This window comes from Sorex fumeus, unplaced genomic scaffold (assembly GCF_029834395.1).
Source record: "Sorex fumeus unplaced genomic scaffold, SorFum_2.1 ptg000115l, whole genome shotgun sequence".
Taxonomy (NCBI): domain Eukaryota; kingdom Metazoa; phylum Chordata; class Mammalia; order Eulipotyphla; family Soricidae; genus Sorex; species Sorex fumeus.
The window spans coordinates 17,854,796-17,867,079 of NW_026606172.1; the positions used below are offsets into that span (position 1 = coordinate 17,854,796).

General features: G+C 36.4%; 1 protein-coding gene across 1 annotated transcript in view; it reads right to left on the reverse strand.

Moving 5' to 3' along the window:
* NRIP1 (nuclear receptor interacting protein 1) overlaps nucleotides 1-12,284 on the reverse strand; it is a 91,828-nt gene that overhangs the window by 44,526 nt on the left and 35,018 nt on the right. The window contains exon 3 of the mRNA XM_056135432.1: nucleotides 4,033-4,153. The gene's annotated coding sequence lies outside the window, so the exon portion shown is untranslated. The remainder of the gene's footprint in view (nucleotides 1-4,032; nucleotides 4,154-12,284) is intronic.

Genomic DNA, 12,284 nt, shown 5'->3' on the forward strand with positions numbered 1-12,284 from the left:
CTAAGTAAAAGGCTTAAGAAAAATCAATTCTTTAAAGACACCAAATTCAGAAAAATGCTAATTATACTGTTTCTCAATGTAATGGTAAATTAGCCTGATTAAAGAAGGCTTACTCCTTTTCTCTGGGAATTATGCTATTGGGACTGATAAATTAGTCTGATCAGAGAACACAAGCAAACAATTTCCCGAATATCTGGTGACTCTGAGAGACCAAGGTAGAGATATCAGAAAGAGGATCAAACAGTGTAAGAACTCAAGTGCTAAACTGAGAACTGAACTCTGAACTAAAATGCTGGTCACAAGAAGGGGAATTCAAGAGAGGGTGAAAAGTCATAGTGCTTCACTGGAGCTGAGCAACGTTCTTGCCCTGTTCTTCATGAAGGCAGGAAAACTATAAAGTAGCTAACAACTAAGCTAGTTTTTGGTAAGTAATCCCAATTAAATGCATTTACGCAGATTCTGGATTAACTGGTTTTAGCAGTACCATGTACTTATTGAAAAACACATCTATAAGTTTAAATACTTTTTCAAAGTATTAGTTTTTAAATTAAACACATTAGGGCCAGAGCGCTGGTACAGCAGGTAAGAAGGTGCTGATCTTGCATGCAGCAGACTCAGGGTTCAATCACATACAATCTCTGAGGCCCTGCCAAAAGTGATTCCACTACTGATCGAGCTACTAAGCCCTAAGCACCACTGATTGTGGCCACCAAATTCGATAGCACAGCAGGTAGGGCATTTGTTTGCCTTGCACTTGGCTGACCCAGCTGACCTAAGTTCGATTCCTCTGCCCCTCTTGCAGAGTCTGCAAAACTACCAAGAGTATCTCACCCGCAAGGCAAAACCTGGCAAGCTACCTGTGATGTATTCAATATGCCAAAAAGAGTAACAAGTCTCACAATGTAAATGTTACTGGGCCCACTCAAGCAAACTGATGAACAATGGGCGGTCATTGCTACAGTAAGTTTTAAAAAATAACTGAACACATTACTTTAAAGCAATTTGGGGGGGGGGGATGGTGGGAAGGTTTTTTTACCTGAACAATTAGGTTCATTTTACTAATATGGTAACCCTTTCATTAGAAATAGCTGAATCACCAGTCATTTTATCTTTTAATACAGATATATCTTTATCTGGTATAAGAATTAAAATTAAGATGTATTAATACACAATAATGAAACTAAAATGTCTAAGAACCAGCTAGAAATTTATGAAAATTTTAAGTTTAACTGATTGATAATTAATGATTTAATTCTACCCAAGGTATTTACTAGGTTTTATATTATTTTTAAAAATTTGTTGGCTTCAATGCCTCTCTTGCAAACCACAGGGCCCAAAAGGAGAGAGAGAGAACAAGGGGGAATGCCCTGCCACAGAGGGAGGGTGGGATGGGGGGGGGGGATGAGGGGTGGGAGGGATGCTGGGACCGGTGGTGTTGGAGGATGGGCACTGGTGGAGGGATGGGTACTTGATCATTGTATAACTGAAACCCAAGCACAAAAATTTGTAAGTCTATAACTGTACCTCATGGTGTTTCACAAACAAATAAATAAATAAATAAGAAAAAAAAATTAGTTGGCTTGGGGCTGGAGTGATAGCACAGCGGGTAGGGTGTTTGCCTTGCACGCAGCCAATCCGGGTTCAATTCCCAGCATCCCATATGGTCCCCTGAGCTCTGCCAGGGATAATTCCTGAGTGCAGAGCCAGGTGTGACCCCTGTACATTGCCAGATGTGACCAAAAAAGAAAAAAAAAATTAGTTGAACTCATGTAACATACTAAGAAGAACAGGGCACAGAATATATATAGAATCCTATTTTATCTTGTTATTTATGTAGGATGGTTATGGCTTTGAAAATGGAGTTAACAAGAGGGCAAGGGAAACTCCAGCCTAAGATAATCAGCTTTACAAACATTTCATGGTTTATAGAAGGAGAGGTAGCTATTATAGGAGTTAAGGTGCTTGTCTTAAATGTGGCTAACCCGGTTTGAAACCAGCACCACATATGGTCCCTTGAGAAGCTGCCAGGATTAATTCCTAAGCAGAGCCAGGTGTAAGCCCTGAATATTTTGGCACCCACACCAAAAACACAAAAACAAAAACAATCCCTCCTACTGGCCCCCCCTTGGAAACAATGAATGAGATATGTCACGCTTTGCTTTATATATTTTGTAATATTCAATGAATCAAATATTTTTCTTCACAAATATTCTCTTTGATCTCTCCTTAAAAAAGGACATTGCTATATTTAAAAATTAACACTGTTCTTTCCAGAGTGTACCTATATGACATAGAATATATAACAGAAATGGTAAAATTTATTAGACTTCAAGTGAATTCTACAGAATAATAATCTGTTGACATAAATACAAGATCTCTCATCTAGAGAATGAATCTAATGGCTAATGAAAGGCCTACTGAAAAGATTTCTCCATCTCTACAGTTGATTTGACCATGGCTATTCCAAAGAAATCATTTTGGAAAACACATACTTAACCAATTATATTACAGTGGATAGGGTGTTTCCCTTATATGAGGTAAAATTGGGTTTGATCCCTGGAATCTCACATGGTCCCCCGAAAGCACACAAATTTCAGAATATCTGTCTTAATAAATAAATAATTATTTACAAATAAAACTTTGAGTATGTAAAAATCCAAGTCTAGTTAATCTAACATCTCAATGTGAAAAAAAAATGTATAAATGTGAAGAATGACTAGCGCAATAAATTAATTCCTAACAACTGAGAGTTCTTCAAGCAATATAATGGTTAAAAATTTATTTGCTCAATTTACAGGAAAGAATAAACAGTGAATTTAAAACATAAGTAGAGTTTAAAAAAACTTCAATATTCTATTTTCTACATATATTTCAAATAGATTTTTCTAATAAAAAACAAATTAGGAGTTAATATCATTACAGCAGCGTCAAACATATTTTGCCTATATATAAACACATTGGCTCTGTGGTGCCATTCCCCCATTTGAAACCTCATGGTCCATGGGAATGTTGTAAATGTTTAGGACACTCTACCTGTTAATCCTCCCTTCTGCTTTAAACCAGCAGATTAATAATGACCTCTTCAAAACTGATTTTGGGCACAATAATCAATCACTGTGCCTTCTCTCATTTTACTGGAAGTGTTCCTGCCCAGGAATAAGTGGCACAAGCTCCAAGAGCTTAAGACATGACACATTCATTTAGGTTGTAGCTATACTAGAAAACATGAGTGTTAATCCAAGTAGAATTAATCACTCACTCATCTCTTTGTCACACTTACCACCTACTTGTGTTAATTTAATCAGATTATTTTATCATTTCTCAGAAATGCCAATAAACTATTTGTCTGGTAAGAGGTAACCATTTTTTTATAATTAAAAAAGTAATCATTGACTAGATTTAATAAACTCTCAATAACCATACTTCTATTTTTCCTCAAAAATAATAATTAACTTTTTATCTGAAATCAGACAGCTGTTTGAGGTTTTGTATTAATGTCTATTTTTTTAAACAAAGTATCATTGACATAAATACTATTTAAGTTTCTCAATCCCTTTCTTCAGAAGGAAAGACACACACCTTTGAAATCTTGACTTTTTTTTGTTTTTCCATGGTATTAGCCCTCTTCTATTTGATTTTTTTTTTTTTGCTTTTTTGGGTCACACCTGGCGATACACAGGGGTTACTCCTGGCTCTGCACTCAGGAATTACTCCTGGCGGTGCTCAGGGGACCATATGGGATTCTGGGAATCAAACCCCGAATTGGTTGCATGCAAGGCAAACACCCTACCCGCTGTGCTATCGCTCCAGTCCCTATTTGATTACTTTTTTAAAATCTGTATTCATTCTTTACCTATAAACTTTTATAGCATTGCATTTTATTCATTTTTTAAAATAAAACCACAATGCCTAATGAAATAATTTGCTGATAAAACACAAAAAAACAAATCTGCTGATTATAAGCTATATTTAAAAGAGAATTATCTGAAATATATCAAAGTCACAATGATGAAACCATAAAAATATTCTCACCATTATCTACAGCTTCTGACTTTGCTTTCTGAGAAAGTCTACTGAGAAAACATTTGAGATGTAACTCTGATGTCATCTGGTGTCTTCAGATGTCCCACTACTCCTTCAGGGTAGGGTGAATCTTAAGAGGAAAAAAAAGAGAAAATTTGCACATATTTCCAACCAGATTTCAGAGTATCATTTGTAAAGTTCTGAAGATTTTTAGTAACTTTTCTTGCTCAATACTGAAATAACCATTTGACAGAGAATTGTGGATCATTAATGAAATATAAACAATAGGGTCATTAAAGAGCACTAGATCTTTGCTTTCTAAATAATATACCTACTCAAAAATAAAGGTTGGAGTGATAGCACAGTGGGTAAGGCATTTGCCTTGCACATAGCCTACCCAGGTTTAATTCCTCCAACCCTCTCGGAGAGCCCAGCAAGCTATCGACAGTATCTCGCCCATATGGCAAAGCCTGGCAAGCTACCTGTGACGTATTCAATATGCCAAAAACAGTAACAACAAACCTCACAATTTGTTGTGAGACGTTATTGGTGCCGGCTCAAGCAAATCGATGAACAACGGGAGGACAGTGCTACAGTGTTACTCAAAAATAAAAGTAGATGTTCTATAAAAATAAACCAGGCCAAGGTTTATAGCTGCTTATTTCAACTTCCTATATAGAATTCTATCAAATTAATATGTAAAATTTCTAAATCCTCCCAAAGCTATATTACCATAGGAGGAAAAGCAAAATTAAAAAGAATGCCTACGCTTTTATTAAAAAATGCTAACCTTTGTTCCAAACAACGTGTGTGACCTTTCCAGCACAAAGTTTAGCAGTAAGTATCAAATATGTATGTTCATAGAAAAACTATCACACCAAAGTTCAAATAAGTTTTACACTTTTTGTTTTGGGGCAACACCAGTTATGTTTAGAGTTTCCTGGCTCTGTGTTCATGGCTTACTACTGGGGCAGTGTTCAGGAGACCAGAGGCAGGGCTTCAGGGGGCCACAGAACTGAACCCAGGTCTGCCAAGTGAAAGGCAAGTGTCCAGCTCTCTCGACTGTCTCTCCAGATCCAGGTGTTTTAAGAATCAAAAATTAGAAACTCAAATGCCATCAATGAATGAACTATGGAATGTCCAGTGGAAGGGAATAAGATTTGCCTCCCTTTCCATGCCCCATCCCCAAAGGTCTCCGACAAAGGATTATTTTGAAGGTCTCTGACTGCTGTGGAAGTAGCACATCTGTGAGACATGCATGCTAAAGACTATCTCCCCTTTGAAAGTAAGGCTTCCTCAATGTAGGAAAACTCAACCTCTTTCAACAACATAGGAAAGGCACAAACGGAATCTGCATACAGTCATGTCCTTGTTGCTCTGCTTTTCCAGACCTCCCATGACCTTGTTTATGGTGCATTTTCAGGTGACTTTAGAGGACTAAGTTTCCCCTACTCAATATTCTTTATCTCTAGCAGAGGGAGTTAAGGTGCTGACATTAATCTGTCTGGTGAATGACTCAATTTCACCACGTTTCTACCATGTGTACAAAGACAAAATTAGGAAAATCTCCCCTCCACCCTCAACTAATACATAGCAAAAAAAAAAGTTGTTAATGATGTAAACAATATGAATACATTTTTAAGAACTATTCAGAATGCAAGAAGTCAAGCAGAGGAAGTATAATGCACATTAATCTATGCCAAGGTAAACAGTGGTTAACCCAGTGATAGAAGGGAGGCAAGAAATTGGCATGATCTTAATTGTGGCAATGGTTTCACAGGCGAATACATGCATATGTCAACACTTATTCAATGTGTTCCTTACATGTGTTGTTAGACACCAACTATATTAATAAAGCTGCAAACAAAATGAAATATCTTAAAAAATGTTACATGCCTTTTGATCTAGCAATTCTAAGATACATACTAATGAAAAAATTGAGGATATGTACAAAATATTTTATCATTAAGGTGTTAAACATATTACTTCAAGTGGTAAAAATTTTAAAGTGAGAGATGGGGCTAGCATTAGACCACAGGCCTCTTTCACCCCGGCATGTCAAAAATAAAGGGGGAGGGACACAATTTATACACGTTATGAATATGTTAAATATATTTTATACATTTGGATACTATATATCATATCATGAGGTAATTTTAAAACATACACAAAATAAGAATAGCAAGCAACATATTCAGTATAATCCAGCATTTCTAAATTGTACAAAAATAAATATAGTTCTTTCTGCAGTTGAAGGTAATATTTAAATTTTCCCATTTTGCTAGTTTATATTTTCTAGCTTCCTGACAATAAACATCTATTGCTTTTATAATAAAAACAAGGATAAAAATAGAGATAAGTCTACAACTGTCCACTCCCTAGAACAAGTATAAAATAAACCTACTCAGAAGTGGTGCACATTACAAAATTCTGGCTATCATGTCACCTCCACCAGTGACCTACCAAACAGTGGTGAGAAAAGGGCAGGCCTTACATGATGAACTGGAGAAATAATTAGTAAGCTACATTCTTTACCAGTTACAAAAGCACTTTCAAAAACATGACCTCAGTTGATCTTCATAACACTCAACGAAACAAGCAGAGAAGGTATTATCCCATTTTAGAGAGGTGAAATGGTCACCACGCAGAACTAATTAGGTATTATATCCACAAAATATAGATCTTGGATTAAAACTGAAACTTGACTATAAATTCTGATAATGCTATGACGAGGAGGGAACAATGAGTCCTGTTTCAAGATTATAAGGCAGCAACTTTATTTTTTTTAAATGAATCACCATGAAGAAGGCAGCAACTTCATGTGAACTTAAAAATAATTGCATTTACAATCACACAGCAGGTGGAGTGTTTACTTTGTAACAGACCAATCAGGGTTTGATTCTCAGCACCCCTTGTAGTCCCCTGAGTCCACCAAGAGAGATCTCTGAGCACAGAGCCAGAAGTAAGGCCGGAGCACTTCTGGATGTGGCAAATAATAAGTAAATAAATTTGCTTAAAGAAACACCAGAGAGAGAGGAAGAAGATAAAAAGAGAGATGAGAGAGGGTGGGGAAGGCAGGAGAAGAGTTGAAGAGAAAACATGAGCTTCTCCAAAGGGATGAAAGCCAAGCACACATCTTAGCTTGAAATGCTGAAAAACGCTGGCAAATTTCCATGACACAGAATGTCCGTATTTCAAAGAAAAAAAAAAAAGAATTACACAGCTCCGGGTGCACTGTGGTCTTATGTACAAGGAGGAAAAAGCATTTATGATCTTCACAATAATCCTATATGGTGATGATTACTATCTCCATTTTACTGATGAAGAAAATTTTTAGAGATTTTTAGGTCACACCTGGCAGCACTGTGGGGTTACTCCCTAGTGGAATGCTGAAAGGTCACACTTCTGGCAATGCTGGGGGACCAGGATCTAACCCTGGGCCCACACATGCAAAGCACTAGAATAGTCCTTTGAGCTCTCCCCCGGCTCTCAAAGCAAAATTTTTAAGTAACCTCAAATCACAAAACTGAAAAAGATTAAAATAAAATTCAAACTCTGCTTCTTGAACATAAATCTTGATATTCCTCTAGTACTGTCTACTTAAAATGGTCTTACTTGAACTAATGCCTAAAATACGAAGTGCATGATTCTATATTTTCTGTGTAAGTATTAAAAAATATCTAAAGCCCACAATTTATATCTGATATTTTGCCACATTCTAGAGTTTATTATTTTTTAAAAAGTTTGTTTTGGTTTTCAGGTCACACCCATTAGTGTTTATGACTATCCCTGGCTCAGTGCATAAGGGTCATTCCCAGCAATGCAGGGGACCAGGTGATGCTGGGGACTGAATCCAGAACTTCTGTATGCTAAGCACAAACTACAGCCCTCTATGGTATATCTCCAATCCCTTTATTTAAGCTAACCATATGGACACTAGAAATATAAACAAAATAAAACTTGGGAAAATATATACGTGTATACACACACTACTCTCACAGATATACATACAAATTGTTTTATACTATAAATTGATAAATTAGCTTTAAATTGAAGATAATGAGACCAAATGAGCCAGATGTTTTGAATCATGAAGAAACATGTCTATAAATAAAAGTAATTGTTATAAATATATTATAGATTATAACATAATTAAATTGCATGTATGCAAGCATTAATGATACAAAATGATCAGGGAGCAAGATACTAGAATTACAAATTAAAAAGTACAGCACGAAGGACTGAATATCACTACTCTTCACTTTATTTTTCTCATGAATTGTACTTTAGTTTGTTTAGTATCAGTTTAAATGAATGTCTTCAGAGAATTATTTCCTTATCACTATAAAAAGTAGCTTTTTTCATTTTGTTTACATCTATTGAGGAATTCTGTAGGGTTTTTTTTGTCCTGTTTCATTAGTAAGGTAAATTACATTAAGTGCCTAGTTCTGAAAATAACCCTTTCTGAGCTAGATGCCTACACAAACCACATACTCACTGATGACATATTCAATATGTTCCTCTCTCTAATACTATGGAGATGCCAATTGTTCCCTATTCACTCAACTGACCTATCAAGATTCCATCATGGGCTTTAATTAATTTTGTGTTTGTTTTGTTTGGGAGCCACACCCAGCGGTGCTCAGGGCTCATTCCTGGCTCTTTGATCAGGGATCACACTCCTGGCAGGCTCAGGGGATTGAACTCAGTGAGCAGCATGCAAGGCAAACACCCCACTTGCTGTACTATTGCTCTGGCCCATAAATTTATTTTTAGTTTTTAAATTTTGGGCTCACGCACAGTGGTGCTAAGGGCTTACACAAGGCTCATTGCTCAGTGATCAGTCATGGCAGTGCTTGGAGGGCCAGATGTGGTCCCAGGCATTAAAGCTGGGTTGGCAACATACAAGGCACAGAGACGGATATACACCAAATGAAATATAATAGAAGGCACAGAATAAACTCCCGCCTTCATGGCCATTAATTTTTGACAATGTGTATGACAGTTCCCTGGGGAAAAATTCATTTTTAATCAATGGTGCTGAAGGAGTTAGATATTCAATAGCAAAGTCAAGAAAAGTGCAGGCTTTATCTCACAACATACAAAAAAATAACTTAAAATACACATTTCTTTGAATTGTATGGACTTACATGGCAAAGTTTCTAGGAAACATAGCAAAAAAAAATTATTTCGACCTTTACTTAAAGAAAGATTTTTTTTAAAATATAGTAAGTTTAACCTATTGGAAATAGAAAAGTCATACTTTATCAAATGTTACAAAAGACACAATTAGACAGACTGGAGAGGCAATACACCAGGTAAAGCAACTGTCTTGCAAGCAGTGAATCTCCAGCACCCCATTGACCGGGAACGATCCCTAAAGCAGAGCCAGGAATAAGCCCTGAGCACAGCTTGTGTGCCACAAAACATTTTTGATTTTAATAAAAAATGGTAAAGTTAAAAAGGTAAAGGCCCTCCTGTTGTTCGTCAATTTGCTCGAGCGGGCCCAGTAACGTCTCCATTGGAGATTTTGTTGTTACTGTGTTTGGCATATCGAATACATCACGGGTGGCTTGCCAGGCTCTGCCGTGCGGGCAAGATACTCTCGGTAGCTTGCCGGGCTCTCCGAGAGGGGCAGAGGAATCGAACTCGGGTCGGCCATGTTGGCTGCGTGCAAGGCAAACGCCCTACCGCTGTGCTATGGCTCCAGCCCATAAAAAATGGTAATACGATAAAAGATAATTAGATAAGAGCAAAACTGTTTGAAAAATCATTCATTTTCAAAATTAAGTGCCCAGAAAATTGTCTTAGAACTTATAAGAATAAGATGATAGGCACCCTAGTATAGTGGGTAGAGTGCTTGCCTTGCACAAAACTGTAAGGGTTCAATAACCAGTACTACAATGCCAGGAATGATCTCTGAGCAGAGACAGAAGTCTTGAGCTATGTATGCCTCCAAAACCAAAAAACAAAACAAAAAAGAAAACAATATTTCACCAAAGATACAATGTTTAGAAGAGAAAAAAAAGTTCATCATCATTAGCTATTAAACAAACGTAAATAAAATTTCAATGAAACTTTACTATACATCCATAGGAATATTTTTCCTATGGATGTATGTACTAAATTTGAACTCATTTATTGCTAACAAGAATGTACAAAAGGAATAATCACTCTGGAAAAGTTTGGCGGTTTGTTTGTTTTTTAGGTCACACCCGGCGATGCACAGGGGTCATTCCTGGTTCTGCACTCAGGAATTATCACTGGCGGTGCTCAGGGGACCATAGGGGATGGGACTGAAAATCAAACCCAGGTCGGTCGCGTGCAAGGCAAACACCCTACCTGCTGTGCTATCATTCCAGCCCCTTTGGCAGTTTCTTAAAAAGCTAACATATTAAATAAAAAGTAAAGTGTGTTCAAATATTTTAAAAAACTAAGCATCTACGTTTATATGCTAAACAAAGAATCAAGCAAATTCACTTCAGATGATCTGACAATGATAAATACTTCCACAAAATTTGTAGCAGATCACAGCAATGTCAATCAAAATCCCTACATGGTAACAACAGATACTCATCAACAAATAAAAGGATAAGCATAAAGTGGTAACTAAAAAGAGGAATAATTTATACAATAAACATGAAACTTACAAAGGAAGCTAGATATTTTTAAAAACTTCAATCTGTATGATCATATATGAAATGTCTAGAATAGCAAAAATTTTAAGGAAGAAAAGCAGATCATTTCCTGGTATAAAAGAAAGGAGCAGAGAGTGACCACAACTTACATAAAGAAACAAATTGGTGTGATGAAAATGTTCTAAAACTGAAAGGCCATAACGCTAGTACAGTCAATAGGTAAGTATGTAGCCAATCCTGGTTCTGCATCACCTATGGTCTTCTGGGCATCACTATGATCCCCAAGTCTCAACAAGAGTCATTCCTGAGCACAAAGCCAGAGTAAGTCTTGAGCACAAACCAATGAGTCGCAAAAGGAAAAAAGAATTCAATAAAGCAAGAGCAGAACTCTGCTGATAGTTGTACAAAATACAAAACACTTAGGAGCTGGAACAGTAAGTATAGTAGGTAGGGTGTTTGCCTTGCACGCGGCCCACCCAGTTTCAATTCCCAGCATCTTAGATGGTCCCCTAACCACCGCCAGTAGTAATTCCTGAGTGCAAAACCAGGAGTAACCCCTGTACATCGCCAGGTGTGACTCAAAAACCAAAAAAAAAAAAAAATCCCACAAAACACATTTAGTGAATAGGTAAATTTGTATGGTATATAATTTGTACCTCAGTTATATTTTTCAGAAAAAAACATTATTCTAAATAAAAAGTCAGTTTAAAACTAATCTTAAGTTTATTTGATAGAAATTGTTAATTCTATCATTTCATAAAGTCATAATTATAAGATTAGCCTAGCATATAATAAGAGAATGTAAGAGTAGACTTAAAATAACTATCACTTCTCTAATAAACTACTGGAGGAAGAATAAAATGACAAAACAACTAAGAAAAATACCTTGGCAGTTCCTTAAAAAATTTAAAACAAAGTTGCAGTATGACCCAGAAAATCTTACTATGTACAAAGAACAGGGAAATAAAAATTTATGTCACGTGAAAATCCCTATATTCAAACTTCAACAATATTATTTCTACCTGCACCAAACTGGAAAGAAGCTAAGTGTTTATCAACTGATGAGCAAATAAAAAATGTGATATGTCAAATATATTATTTCAGCAATAATTATGAAGTACTACAATTTAGATCAGTGTCTCCCAAAGTGGAGGAGTCCCTGTGTAAGGGATACTCAAATTATATGGTTTGGGAACAGCCTCATTTGCACTGGTGAGTATTTTCTATTTATTTACTTAGAGAAGGTGAATTTCCATGTGATGCTGATTAGGTCTTTGTTTTCTGAAAAGGAGGCAGGGACAGTATGCCAAGTAAGTTTGGGAATCTCTGATATAAACAAATCTTGGAAACTGATTATGCTGAGTGAAAAAAGCCAGTCACAAAAGACCCAGGTGTTGCATGATTCCATTTATATAAAATGTCCAGATAGGCAAATTCAAAGACAGTAAATTAGAAGTTATTTAAGGCAGGGTACAAGGGAAAATGAGAATGAGGAATGGCTGCTAAGATGTACAGGGCTTCTTTTCATGGTCAGGAATTTGTTATTAGTGGTCTTATTTAGATACTTATGTAACTATAGGTAAAAGGTAAAGGCCCTCCCGTTGATCGTCGATTTGCTCGAGC